This window comes from Berghia stephanieae, chromosome 1, assembly GCF_034508935.2.
Source record: "Berghia stephanieae isolate SIO BIC M18660-M18661 chromosome 1, UCSD_Bste_1.3, whole genome shotgun sequence".
In the NCBI taxonomy this organism is placed as follows: domain Eukaryota; kingdom Metazoa; phylum Mollusca; class Gastropoda; order Nudibranchia; family Aeolidiidae; genus Berghia; species Berghia stephanieae.
In genome coordinates this window covers 4,306,273-4,321,272 of record NC_088360.1, presented here as the reverse complement: position 1 = coordinate 4,321,272, position 15,000 = coordinate 4,306,273, and the positions used below count along the sequence as shown (strand labels likewise).

The 15,000-nt window shown below is 35.6% G+C and overlaps 1 protein-coding gene across 3 annotated transcripts in view; it reads right to left on the bottom strand.

Annotated features, from left to right (window-relative positions):
- The window catches only part of LOC144966330 (uncharacterized), a 165,680-nt gene that overhangs the window by 29,407 nt on the left and 121,273 nt on the right, over nucleotides 1-15,000 (bottom strand). Inside the window, exon 1 of one of the 3 annotated variants that reach the window (XM_078902653.1) lies at nucleotides 14,328-14,664. The exons of 1 other annotated variant lie outside the window; for it this stretch is intronic. The gene's annotated coding sequence lies outside the window, so the exon portion shown is untranslated. Of the gene's footprint in view, nucleotides 1-4,538; nucleotides 5,031-14,327; nucleotides 14,665-15,000 lie in introns of those variants that run through there. One more of the 3 variants, XM_078902662.1, reaches the window with a different exon arrangement.

Sequence of the window (15,000 nt, the reverse complement as noted above, 5' to 3'; positions counted from 1 at the left end):
TTACCAACGTGTACTTATTTTTAGGCCTGATAATCCAAATCATTAAGGGCTCATTGTTGTAATGGAAATACTCTCACACTAACGCAAAATATTGTCCATTACAACAATGTTAAATCCGGCCCAAAATTGCGTTCGGTTATCAGAACTGCTAAATAGTACACATGACATGGAGCATTACTGTAACACTGCTCTTTTTAAAGGAAAAAAAATAATGCCGCTTATTTTTAAAGCCCAAGATTTTAGTCGGCAATCAGTTTAACTCTAAGCGGACAAAGCATCTTTTTGCTTTCACCAAGACAGCAGTAACAGTGATCCGACTCTGGGTTCATTCGCATGGCGACAGCCGTACTCTGGAAAATTACAACCCGTTTTTCAGATTTTGGCCAAAAAACTCGTCCTTCAAATATCGATTAATTGTAATGACCCTGACCTTGTCAGAAACTCTCAAATAAGGACTTTAAAAAATAAATTCGTACATGTACTAATAGTGGGAAATTGATGGGAGTAAATAATGGTATGAAAGAAAACCAGTCTCCACTTTAAAGTGTTAATAAAAGTGGACACGCATCTCAGTTTGAGCTCATTTGCATTTCGTCTTCGTTGGATAAAAATATTAAAACCCAAAACAAAGACAAGGAATAAATAGAATTAGAAAAAAAGATAAAAGAGAGAGAGAGAGAGAGAGAGAGAGAGAGAGAGAGAGAGAGAGAGAGAGAGAGGACACAATTATATACACACACACATACACACACACAAACAACAAACACAAACAACAATGCAAAACAACAGCAGAAACAACAACTATCTACAAACAAACAGAAAGTTGAAGACAAATCACGTCTCGAAACAAAGGTTTGTACAACAATACACAATCGTCGTCGCGTCCTCAATGCTGCCTTCTCAGTATCAACACAATTTTCTTTCTTTTCTTTTTGACCAAAAAGCTCTTGCTGCAAATATCGGTCGATAAAAATGACCCTCGATGGACAAACACTCCAACGTCTCTTATCTCAGGTTGAAGTCTCGGGTTCGAAAGTTTTTGGGCAAGTTGAATGTAATTATAATGTAACGATAGTTAAAGAAACAATTTTCTGACCAAAAAGAAAAAAGAAAAGATTTTTTTTTTTTAAGTGAGAAGAAAACCTTTTTGTCAGAATGCAGTGCAGTGGCACACAAACCAGAGATTTGCCGATAAATAGAAATAAGGATTAAATTGACGCCACCCCGTTACTGAAAGGAATATGTCACTGCTCTCTCTCTCTCTCTCTCTCTCTCTCTCTCTCTCTCTCTCTCTCTCTCTCTCTCTCTTCTTAAGGCCGGCAATTTCAAGATTATAATGAGTTTTGCTATTATTATTATTATTATTATTATTATTATTATTATTATTATTATTATTATTATTATTATCATTACTACTACTTTTACTACTACTTACAACAACAAACTACTACTACTACTACTACTACTACTACTACTACTACTACTACTACTACTACTACTACTACTACTACTACTATTACAGCTGCTGCTGCTGCTGCTACTATCATAATAATAATAATAATAATAATAATAATAATAATAATAATAATAATAATAATAATAATAATAATAATAATAATAATAATAATAATAATAATAATAATAATAATAATAATAATAATAATAATAATAATAATAATAATAATAATAATACTTATAATCATAATAATAATAGCAATCATTATCATCATCATCATCATCATCATCACCATCACCATCATTATTATTATTATTATTATTATTATTATTATTATTATTATTATTATTATTATTATTATTATTATTATTATTATTATTATTATTATTATTATTATAACTAAACAGCGTGTGACAATGTGTAATATTATTAGATAATCCTTAGACGACTTTGTCAATATAATAATATATATAAAAATAATATCACTAAGTGTCAATGCCCCGTGAAGATAAAAGGCCGGGGTTATCAGAACATATCGATATGACAACACAATGTGTGGACACAATCCAGATAATTGTTGATAAGTAGTTGACACGATGTACACACATCTAACTCTACCGGAATGTTTCATGGATCGGGGATATGATTGGCGTTACAAGCAATACTGTCGTACTCTGGAAAAACCCATATTTAAAAATTTGGCCAGAAAACTCGTCCTTCAAATATCGATCGATTTAAATGACTATCATCTTGGCAAAAACTCTCAAACCCGGGACTTCACCGAAGTCCCGGGTTTGAGAGTTTTTGCCAAGATGATAGTCATTTAAATAGATCGACATTTGAAGGACGAGTTTTCGGGCCAAATTTTTAAATATGGGTTTTTCCAGAGTACGGCAGAATAGGAAAGTTGGCGAGAAGTTCAATTTATATCCTGGATTAATTTGCAATTAAAATGTGACAAGAAGTCACGTAAACTTAACATCAAAACGGTTTAAATGCCAAGGAATTAGCCTAATGAATACGTGACGTATGCTCATATTAAATATTTTGACAAGTTTGTCCACATACTGACACAACACGTAACGTTTTTGGTGTGAAATGTTTTCAGGAACTGTCCATCAAGAGAGTAGTAAAAATATATAATTTATTAACAAGAATGTTGCGCTATAAAAATCATATATTAACTCTCTCCTTACCAGCTATTTTAAAAATTTCCCCCGAAAATTCACTCCCATCCATCACAAAAATAGACTTTTCTTACTCAAACAAAAAAGTAATCAGAATGAGAACATTGTTGGTTGTATCGTAACGAATGTGACGATTTTCCTATAGTTGGTAAGGAGAGGGTTAAAATATCCCTTGATCAAGTTTGTATAAAATGTTAACCTTAAAATTCAGATTACGAGAATCTCATTCAATTTTGAATGGATTTATCTATATTTATGTTTTTAAAAATGTCCTCTTTCCAAAAAATACAAAAAAAAAAAAACAAAACAAAAAAAACCAAAAACAAAACAAAAAACAAAAACAAAACAGGAAAATAATCTGATGCAGACGCGGGCTGAAGAGATAGGTTCATTACTTTTTTGAAAGAAGAACATGCTATTGTGGTGTTTAAACCGACGTGCATAAAATATATACCTTGCCGGTATTTTAAAAAGTACACAGCATGTGCTATTTGGTTAACATGGCATATCATACTGTGTTTAAACAAAACAACGGTCTGTTACGGGATCATTTAATTTTTGAAATGAAAATACTCTCAAACCAACCCAAAATACTGTCATATTTACAACAATGTTTAAATCAAGCCCATACTTATGCTCGGTTATCGGACTAGCAAAATATATTCCCGTTGAAGCAACCATTCAACTTGTTGGTTTGATATAAAAAAAAAATATTATGTTCCTGACCATCACTAAAAGGCGTTAGTGTCCCCGAAAGCCCAATACCCTCAACGACTATCAAGGTAGTGCATACCCTTCGCATCAAGCCATCAAATCTGGGATATATCATACCTTTTGAGAGGAATCGTTGTTCGAAAATAGCTATTATTTATTGATTGATTTATTTAATTATTTATTTATTTATTGGAGCGAGCAAACGTCATAATATCCCACAAATAATCAATCTGCCACGGATGCCAAGGAATTAATGTCAGTCCAGGCAGGCTGATTTTTTTGGGATGTATTTTTCTGTCTGCTGTGTCTGACACTAATTCCGACCTGCCGACTTTTACGAAAAATTCGTATTATTACGAAATTTTGGCTCCAAATTCAGAACTTCGTGGGAAATCTCTAAGTCATTAAAACTTATTGAAAAAGAAAGTTGACGCCAGACTATACTAAAATATCTATTATTTTAAGGACTTTGAAGTGTACTTTGATCCTTGTGAGGGGCAATTGTCAATGTTTCAAGTTGACTATAATGACTACCAATTTTTAAAAAATCCCCCAAAAGTTACGAATTTTCAGATTTTCCAGCAGCCCCGTAAGCTATTTCATCCACACCTTTTCCCATCTTTAATTACAACAGTGCCTGCTCCAAATTTTGTCACTTAGGTAGATGTAATATGTTGCTGTTATGTTCCAGAAATGTACCCTACATTTCCTGTAACAAAGAAGGGGCCGGGAGGGGGGGGGGGGGAGATAGAAAAAGAGGAAGACACATACACACACATACACACCCACGCACACACACACACACACACACAGAGAGAGAGAGAGAGAGAGAGAGAGAGAGAGAGGGGGGGGGGAGAGCAACGGAAAGAGAATAGAGAGAGATAGATAGATAGATAGATAGATAGATAGATAGATAGATAGATAGATAGATAGATGGAGAGAGATATGATAGATGGAGAGAGAGAAAAGAAAGAAAGAAAGGAAGAAAGAAAGGAGAGAGAGAGAGAGAGAGAGAGAGAGAGAGAGAGAGAGAGAGAGAGAGAGAGAGAGAGAGTATTTTGTAACGTTTTTGTTTACATTTTGAAAGAAAAAAAAGAAAAGAAGAGTGAAAGACCTAAATAAATCCTTCCTTTTTTCCCCCATTAGAACACACAAGGTACAAACGTGTTTCATTCACTTACCTTGAAACGCTATGGAATATTTAATCCATTCAAAGCGATGTCCACACATAAAACGTAAATCTCAACAAATTCCAACATGAAATCTTTACACCAGTTCGATCAATAAAAAAAACACAATAATAATAATGGGGCTCCGTTTAACTGAACACAGAACACACTGAAAAGATTTTATAATCCAACACCGGCAACTACCACAACCACAACTACTACTACTACTACTAGATACCTTAACCCTTTAACAATTCAATCCATTGCCATCTATTGAAGATTAGGTACAAGTCCCATCCTATGAATGAAACCTATCCTTACAGTAATAATAATAATAATAATAAACCGCGCTGAATGCGGGTTTATTTTCCATTGCCACAACGTACGAACACTACCAAGTACTACAGCTACGGCTAAAATCACCACCTATCAAAATAAAGCAGGTACAAACGTTGTGAATCTCATGCCAGCAGTTGTACGTTATGTTATGACTGACTGACGACTGACTGAATGAATGAATGTATGTATAATGGATGGGCCGTCGAACAGTTGTCGCACCTCTCTTCTCTCTCCGCTCTACACAAGCTTCAGGTTGTCTTTGATAATGTTTAGGTGTGGAACCTATGAAAAGTGAAAGGTGTGTGTGTGTGTGTGTGTGTGTGTGTGTGTGTTTGTGTTTTTGCTACGTTAACGGGACAATTTCATGTTTGCACACTCACGTTAAGTGGACACACCCCGTTAAGTGGACGTCCTGATAATGTTTTGATGTCAAAACCAGACTTCCCGCCAGTTTTTAGATCACCTGACAAAATTTTTCCAAGAAATGAGTTGGTCTTTGCAACGGAGCGATTTTGTCGTTTAGACACACAGCTCTATACACACCGCGAGTGTATGCCGAAAATTGCGGTGTCCCGATAACTGCAGAGTAAAGTTAATTACGTGTGTATAGGCTGTGTGTATGAAATTGGACCTCGTTGTTTTCGTTTCTTAGACTCAGACTCAAACTCAAAGATGGAGGACCGTAGCAGTAGTCCAGTTTATGCGGTATAAACAATCTTACTTTAATATTTTATGTTTGAGGCCTACATTACAATTTCTACTGTAGTTTTACTGCATTTCTTAATTATTTTTGTTTTCACTTGTCGTTCTTTCATATCTCTATACATAGAAATAATAAATAACTTTAACTAGCAGGTATTCCCGTTCTACGAAAGAAAACGAGGAGGGATAAGCAGCCATGGATAGATAGATAGATAGATAGACAGACAGACAGACAAACATACATACAGAAAGAAAGACATATAGATAGATAGATAGATAGATAGATAGATAGATAGATAGATAGATAGATAGATAGATAGATAGATAGATAGATAGATAAACAGATAGAAAAACAGATATATTCATAGAAAAATAGAGATAGATAGACAGACCTACAGGAAGACAGATGGACGGACAGACAGATAGATAGATAGACAGACAGGCAGATAGATAGATAGATAGATAGATAGATAGATAGATAGATAGATAGATAGATAGATAGATAGATAGATAGATAGATAGATATTGAATCGTGTTTGATACAAATATGGTACGAAAATGGTACCTCTTAATTAACTTCAAACCGGAACCACTTCAAAAAACAACAACAGTCAACAAAACAACTCAGTCCTGAAGATGGCAAATTAAGCCTGAAACATTGATGTAGACTGCCCCAAACATTGTGGTAAATATTTTAAATAATAGATAGATAGATAGATAGATTTATTGATTGATCGATGGGAAGGGTCCAAGGCTTTGAGAGAGAGAGAGAGAGAGAGAGAGAGAGAGAGAGAGAGAGAGAGAGAGAGAGAGAGAGAGAACGTCTGTTGTACTGTAAGTAGGTTAGGAATTCGAAAATTTGAGATCACAGCTATCTGCCTGAAATAAAATAAATACATGAATATATAAATCAAAACGTACATAAGTCGTACCAAAACTATAATGACGATCGGGAGGACAAAGGGGTGATAGGAGGATTAATCAATCAACAGTTACACTCACCCTATTCACAACTAGATATACCAGAAAAAAAAGAAGAAGAAATGAGTATATCCTTTGAACTCGGACCCCTCTATTTTGTTTTCTTGGATAAATCTCATTTCGTCTCATAGCTCTTATAAAAGATTGGAAACACAACCGGTACTGGAAGTTATTTGTGGAGGAGGTCGTCGTTTTTATGGCGACTCTGAATTTTTTCAAAAAAATTTCTTTTTAACTAATCATTTTGTGAAGAAACCAAACATTATTTTTTAATCATTTAGATACTGCTCCCAGCCTTTCGTCGTTCCCAATCAACAATCCAGATATGACTGTTCTTGGTTAGTCAGGTTTTCAATCTATATAGAGCTATAGTGTTTGGGGCTTAGTTCCATTACAATAAGATGAGAGTTCAATTATATGTACACGGTGTTCACCGATATGCTTCCTGTCGTCTGTTCAGTTACAATAAGATAATCCACTCCGATTCACAATCCGATTTGTAACTCTTTAATCTTCGCTTCCTTATCCATTTATTTCAATAATCTTTCTTGTTCTTGTTCTTCTAGTTTTTCTTGTTCTTATTTCTCTTCTTCTTCTCCACCTGTTGTAATTTATTCTTTCCTCGCATGATTTTTCGTCATATTCATTTTTTTCATCCTTCTTCATTCTTCAGACATTGACTGCTTGTCAAACTGATCTAGATCTTGTCTTTGGAGAAATGCGAAAAGACTTACAGATTATGTTTTCGGATCTTAATGACGATCCTAATGACAGTGATTATGTCCATGATTCTAGTGATTCAGACTTTGACTCTTTTCCGACATTTTTACCAGTTGGTCTTTTAGAAAAACCTGCCACTGTAACAGTTACGGACTCAAGATCACAGGAGTACACAGATTTATCAGGCTGTCAAGAAAATGTAGGCAACCAATTAACAGTGAACCAAAATAGAATTGGGGGATGTTATCTGCCAAACACAAGAGGAGATTCTAAAAAGCATTTCTGTGTTTTTTGTGGTAAACAGCAGGCAAAGTTAAAACGTCATCTTTTATCACAACACAAGAATGAGAAAGATATGGTGCCTTTACTTAATGCTACTTCCCTAACTAAAAAAGATGAACTTGCCAAACTTCGCAATGCTGGTGACCATGCACACAATATCAATACGCTGAAGCAAGGAACAGGCATGGTGGTGGTCAAAAGAAGGAAAAAAAAAATTAACTCAAGTAAGCAACTTTGTGCCATGTTTGAGATGTATGGGTTGGGTCTCTAAGAAAGATCTTAGGAGGCATAAATGTGTAAACAAAGCTGAAAGTGTACCCCAGAAGCAATTGGTTAAACAAGGAAAGTTGCTTTTACCACAGGCATCTGACAACGATCTGTATAATGAAATAATGGTGTCTTTACGGAATGGCCCTATTTCAATCGTGGCCAAGAGCGATGAAACTATAAAACTTCTTGGCCTCAGAGAGACGACAAAGAACGGACATGAAAAATATAGGCACGGGCATATTCGAAATAAATTAAAAGAGAATTGGCCCGCCTTTTGATTAAGCTCAGGAGTGCACCTAACTGTGAATCGTTGGGACTATCAGACTTCCTTCAACCTGAAAGATTCAAAGATGTTGTCTCAGCTGTAAGAGAGGTGGCAGCCTACTCACAAGACACAAATCAATATGGAATACCATCCCTTGCTCTAAAACTAGGACATAGTTTGGCGCACTGCTGTATTCTGTTGAAAGCTAAAGCTATTGAGACTGGAGATACAGTTATGAAAGAGAGAACAGGTGCATATTATCAGCTTCACACAAGTATGTGGAATCAGGAAATAACTTGCAATGCCGCAAGAAACCTACATGAAAAAAAGAAAAATACCACAAAGACAATTCCACTCACAGATGATGTGTCAAAGCTGTCGAAGTACCTCACTAGTGAAACTGAAAAGTTGACCATGGAAATGTTGGCGCCAAAAGGAATTGTCAAGGAAAAATGGGAAAGACTCGGTGTGATTACGCTAGTACGAATAATAATATTCAACAGAAGAAGACAAAGGGAGGCTTCAAAGATGAAATTGTCTGACTACACCCGGGGAATAAATACCGACAAGCACAATGAGGACGTTCTTAAAGAGCTTAGCCCTTTTGAAAAAGAAATTTGTAGTGTAGAGTCTTATCACGGATCGAGATAATTGTTGAATGACTGTGACTTTCTATCTTTTGGTTTTAATGCAGTTTATGCCGAATTTGGCAGTGTTCTAGGTTAAAGCATGGTTGAATAAAATGTTGAATAAAATGTTGAATTATATGTTAATTTCCTTTATGATTATCATTGCTATGAAACATAAGCTATTTCTAATCTCTGCTATTGCTATGTTAATCTTAAAACAACAAACAAAATAAACAAAGACAATCAAACAACAACAAACAAACAAACAATCAAAAACAAAAAAAACAAAAAAACAATGGCGTCATATAGCGGAAACATTTATTCTTCAAACGTACCACTATGATAATGTATGTAAAATAATGCAACCCATAAGGAAAATAATGGTGAATTCATTTCAGAATAAAGTTTAAAGATAGCTATCTTTTCAGTCCAAAGGCTATGAGACTTGTATTATTGTCAATACTACAAGCCTCATACTTAATGACTTAGTCACGAAATAACGATGTACCATCATTTTGTCCTGACATTAATAGGCAAATCATATTGTTTAGGTTCGATTCCAGAATGGAACCAATGAGAACATAAAAATACAATATTCCAATGCACATAGATTAAGAATCTAGATGCCCGGAGTACATTTCTACAAAGTCTGTTTAATGTTTGTTTTTCATGTTTTTGTGTAACATGCTTGAGGTTCAAAGGTCATGCGATGTCCACTTAGTGATACGTCCCAATAATGTATGAGTAAAATAATGTTGACATGAAAATTGAAGCAGAGGGCTGAAATTTGGCATACACCAATCTTTTCATGTCTAGGTGATACATTAAAAAAATCAGCCTGTTTGTATTATTGGTTTTTGAGCTATGATACGTCCATACAATGTAGGATTTGGTGAGAGTCCTCTTAATGTGTCCGAGACACGTATGTGTGTGTGTGTGTGTGTGTGTGTGTGTGTATGTGTGTGTGTATGTGTGTGTATGTGTGTGTGTGTGTGTGTGTGTGTGTGTGTGTGTGTCTCAGTCTCCGTGTGCGGCGCGGCGACCTTACAACTCTTACCTGTGAACTGTGACCCGTGACCTGTCCGTAGTTTATCCGCACCAATGGATTGACAGTTGATCGCTGTGACGTGAATGAATAGCCAAGCGTGAAACATGATAGCATCTGCCTTGCATTCCCCTGACTAATAGACGTGAGAAAATAGATACGGCTAATTTCTACTACGCCTATGGTAATAATATTATTGAATTATTGGTTATGCGTAAGTGAAGTCACACGTGTGCTTATTTATGCAACTATGGGCTTGATTTAGTATTGTTTATATTCGACATTATTTTGCGTTGGTATGAGAGTATGTATCTCCATTACAACGAGCCCATAACTTTGTAGATAGTTCGAAGATGACGTCACTCTGGTCTTTGTTATTGTTTTTTTTGCCATCCGCGTTTATGACAAGTTCTCACTAAACTGTATTAACCAGACTATAAACGTTCATGGTTGCACACAGTTGTGTGTGTTGGCCCGTTATACTTCCGGATGGCAATGTTATGAACTTCTTAGACAAGCGCATACTATCTACAGGTCTGATAACCCAGTGTTATGGCCTCATTGTTGTAAAGGAAATACTCTCAGACCAACGCAAAATATTGTCAGGCCCGTAATTGCGTTCGATTATCAGACCTGCAAATATGTGCCACATAGGCCAATGACAATTTATTTGGTTATCAGACCTCAAATAAGTAGCACATGTCAGTACTGCCCCAATAATTATCCCCAATTATTGTTCCATAATAAAAGAATGAAATATATTTAGGATGCGAAATTAGGTCTTATAAGAAAAGGCTTTTTACACAATGAAAAACACACAAGCTCTAATAATGCATGTAACACACATACGGTCCTGACCTCTGTAATGTGCAACTAATGTTGTTGACTCATCAATAACTGAATGGTATTAGGAGCGGTGCCATACTTCCTCCCTCCTCTCTCTCTCTCTCTCTCTCTCTCTCTCTCTCTCTCTCTATCTCTCTCTCTTCTCTCTCTCTCTCTCTGTCTCTCACTCTCTCTCTCTCTCTCTTTCTATCTTACACACAAACATACACTATCCCCCGCCCTCTCTCTGTCGCATACAAAAAAAATATATTTTGATGACACTGCAAACTGTATAAATGAAATAGTAAAGCCATGGATATGCGCTTTTATAATGCTCATTATTATTATTATTATTATTATTATTATTATTATTATTATTATTATTATTATTATTATTATTATTATTATTATTATTATTATCATTATTATTATTATTATTATTATTATTATTATTGTTATTATTATTATTATTATTATTATTATTATTATTATTATTATTATTATTATTATTATTATTATTATCATCACATATTATCATTATTATTCATTTTGAAAACAAGAAGAGGATTGAAAGAATACATAACAGGAAACACCTGGCTATCTCGTAGTTGAGTACTGACTTGTAAAACTGTAATATTATCAGTACTACGTTGTGTATAAACTAGGGGAGTGAACCCTTGATACTAATAATAATATGGACTGTGACAAACAAGAATTATTGAAAAAAATAAATGTGTCACCCCAAAGGAAACGCCCCCGCCACACCTTTACTCGTACGGCCTCTTTACTACAATTATTATACGTATCGTAAATCGTAGTACAACTTATGTCTATTGTAATCATTTGCATCTATTTTAGCCAGTTGTTTTCGATTCGTACTTGGCCTACAACGGACCATACATTGATGGCTGTGGATCGATGACTCATCGTTGGACTTAATCATATTACACACATATTGACTCATAAGGTGAAATTGAATTTTTAATAAGCTTAAAGATTTATGCGTAATTATTAATGATCGGTTCTGTTTTACAAGTTAACTGGCGTACAATGGGAAAACACGTATTTACAAATTTGGCCAGAAAACTCGCCCTTCAAATATCCATCGATTTAAATGACCCTCATCTTGGCAGAAACTCTCAAACATGGGACTTGCGAAGTCCCAGGTTCGAGAGTTTTTTTCAAAAATGAGGGTCATTTAAATCGATGGATATTTGAAGGACGAGTTTTCTGGCCAAAATTTTAAATACGAGATTTCAAAAACACGGCAGTCAACCGATAAATCGGTTCAAGGATATTTCGAAAGTATAAAAAAAAGTACATCTTGATGTGAAAAAGAGCATGTTCAGTCAAGCGTGTCAAACAATATTCGAAGACGTGGCGGAATTTAATTGAACTTTTTAATTATTCTAAATCGGCACCGCTGGTCTCGACTGGGGAGAAAGTCAAGAGGAAATGGGGGCGATTAATGAGCGAGACGGTGACAATGAGGGCAGATTTTTAGTCTAGGAGGAAGTGTTGTGTCCTCGGACAGGGTACTGGAAACAAAATATTGAAGAAAAAAAATGAATTTGATTTATCAAGGCATGCTGGGGGAGGGGGGGGGGAGAGGGGAGGGGGTTGTGAAGAGCATTGAGCTTGGATCAAATTGCATTTGAATACATCTTTTTGGGAGGGGGGGGGGTGTATTTTTAATTTATCTTTTTTTTCTGCACAAGGGAGAGTAGGCTCTGAGGGATGTAAGAATCGAGAAGAAGATACCCCCGCCCCCAACATCCTCCCCGAAACCAGTCAAAAACAAAACAACCCCCCCCCCCCCAAACAAAAAAAAACCAAACCAGCAACCCCCCCCCCCCAAATAAAAAACAACAAACAAACACAAAAATAAACATAAAACATCTTGTGCCTTTATCTAAACATTTCTCTCCAAGCCTTTATCTAAACGTTTCTCTCCAAGCCTTTATCTAAACGTTTCTCTCCAAACCTTTATCTAAACGTTTCTCTCCAAGCCTTTATCTAAACGTTTCTCTCCAAGCCTTTATCTAAACGTTTCTCTCCAAGCCTTTATCTAAACGTTTCTCTCCAAGCCTTTATCTAAACGTTTCTCTCCAAGCCTTTATCTAAACGTTTCTCTCCAAGCCTTTATCTAAACGTTTCTCTCCAAGCCTTTATCTAAACGTTTCTCTCCAAGCCTTTATCTAAACGTTTCTCTCCAAGCCTTTACTACAAACATTCAAGTTTATCGGTCTATCGTGATAATTGATATATAATATTTGAGGAATGCCTTTCCCTGATATGATAACCCAAAGTCGATTGGTGTTCAGTGTACTTATTATGGAAGAACTTCCCTAGTTTCACAGCACGGCTAAAGATGGGGGTTGAAAAAATAGATATTATCGGGGAGAGAGCCCCCGAAACCCCATTTTTATCGGTGGTCGGGGTGGGATGCGGGGGGGGGGGGGGGGGGATCCCCGTACCCCCCCCCCTCCCCTCCATCAACCATAAATAAAGATACTATGACCTGATGAAACCATAGATTTATATACCTATAGATGATGTTTGCCAGCACTTACAATAACGAAACTGATGGGAAACACGGTAAGCAAATGGTGGCGTCGGCCGGTTCGTAAATGATAACCGACTCAGAAAATTGTTTTTGAAATTAGAAAAATCACAACACTTACTTATAAAAAATGAAACTTATCTTAAATAGCTATATTTATTGGACATTGCAACTAATTGAAAGTCCATATGTGACCCTTCGCCTCAAAACGGTATTAAGTCGGGTTGGTTAATATGTTAAAAATTGAATTTAGAGCCAGGAATATCAGACTTGTGTTTTATTGAGGAGAATGGATACCATATTTTAGGGTGCTAATGCCAACAATGTATATTGTTGACTAGTTTAAAATTTAATTCGTTTTTTAAGCATCTGGTTTGTTCCGACATAATACCGTTATAAGACGATGGGTCACATATTGGCTAAAAGATTAGGTAATATAATAAAAGTGCTGCGAAACTACTGAAATCCTCCCCTTATTATAAAGATTAAAATGAGTTTAGTAGAATGTTTGACTGTTGTGTGACATTATTTCCTCTTAGAGTCGTCATAAATCAACATAACTACGGATTAAATATCATATTGCAGTGGCTGATTTGCCTATTTAGACAAGCAGTTCTTCAGACTTCAGAGTTATTAAACCCGTGGAGCCGGAGTTTATCCCAGTTTTTATAGCGAATGGAACATAACAAATGCTTGCTACCCTTCGGACAGGACTAGTCCATCGTAGAGTACTTTCGGCCAGACCTAATATATATATATATATATATATATATATATATATATATATATATATATATATATATATAGAGAGAGAGAGAGAGAGAGAGAGAGAGAAAGCTGAAAGAGGAGGGAGGAGAGATGTAGACAGAGAGGGATAGAAACAATGAGATAAAGAGAAAGAAAGAGAGAGAGAACGAGAGATAGAGAGAGAGAGAAAGAGAGAGAGAGAGAAAGAGAGAGAGAGGGAGAGAGAGAGAGAGAGGGAGAGAGAGAGAGAGAGAGGGAGAGAGAGAGGAAGAGAGAGAGAGAGAGAGAGAGAGAGAGAGAGAGAGAGAGAGAGAGAGAGAGAGAGAGAGGTGGACAATAAATCCAAATGAAAAATACAATATCTTAAACCAAAATGAGAAAGGAAAAACTCCAACATAAAAAAATAAGAAAAAATAAAAATTGGGACACTTACGTGAAAAAATAATCCACTGCGGATATAAATATTCCAAGTATAAATCCAAAACAGAGAAACTACCTGTTATATTTATCTCTAGTTGTACAACTTTGAATAACGGTTACTCTAACTGACAATCACTTAAACATTCAGTAAGGTATTGATTATTGATATTACAATCATACTAAAATCACGATCAATCTAAAACTCATAACTGTGTTGTAAGTGATTTTTTCTTCTTCTTCTTCTTCCACTGAAAGAGTTGAAAACACGCACGCACGCACGCACGCACGCATGCAAGCAAGCAGCAACACACCGCGTCCCAGCCACGCTAATGTAATATTCAATTCATTACAAGTTTCTATAGAATCCTCTCTGATCCTTTCTTATCTAGAAAAATCCACACAAACTACAAACTAGAAAACTCCGTGTCGCGGAACGCAGAGACAAAATAGGCTAGTCGTAGGGACGCGACATCGTCTGCTTTCAAGATTCAATGATTTCCGCTTTATCAATTTTTCTCCTCCATGCCAGGTTATTTTTACAGCCAAACACTGACAAAAAGACCTTTTTTTTTCATTTTATCCAGAATTTTATTTACTCCAAATATCAAAATATTATGACAAAAAATATCGATACATTATAACAAAAAATATCGATACATTATAACAAAAAATATCGATACATTATG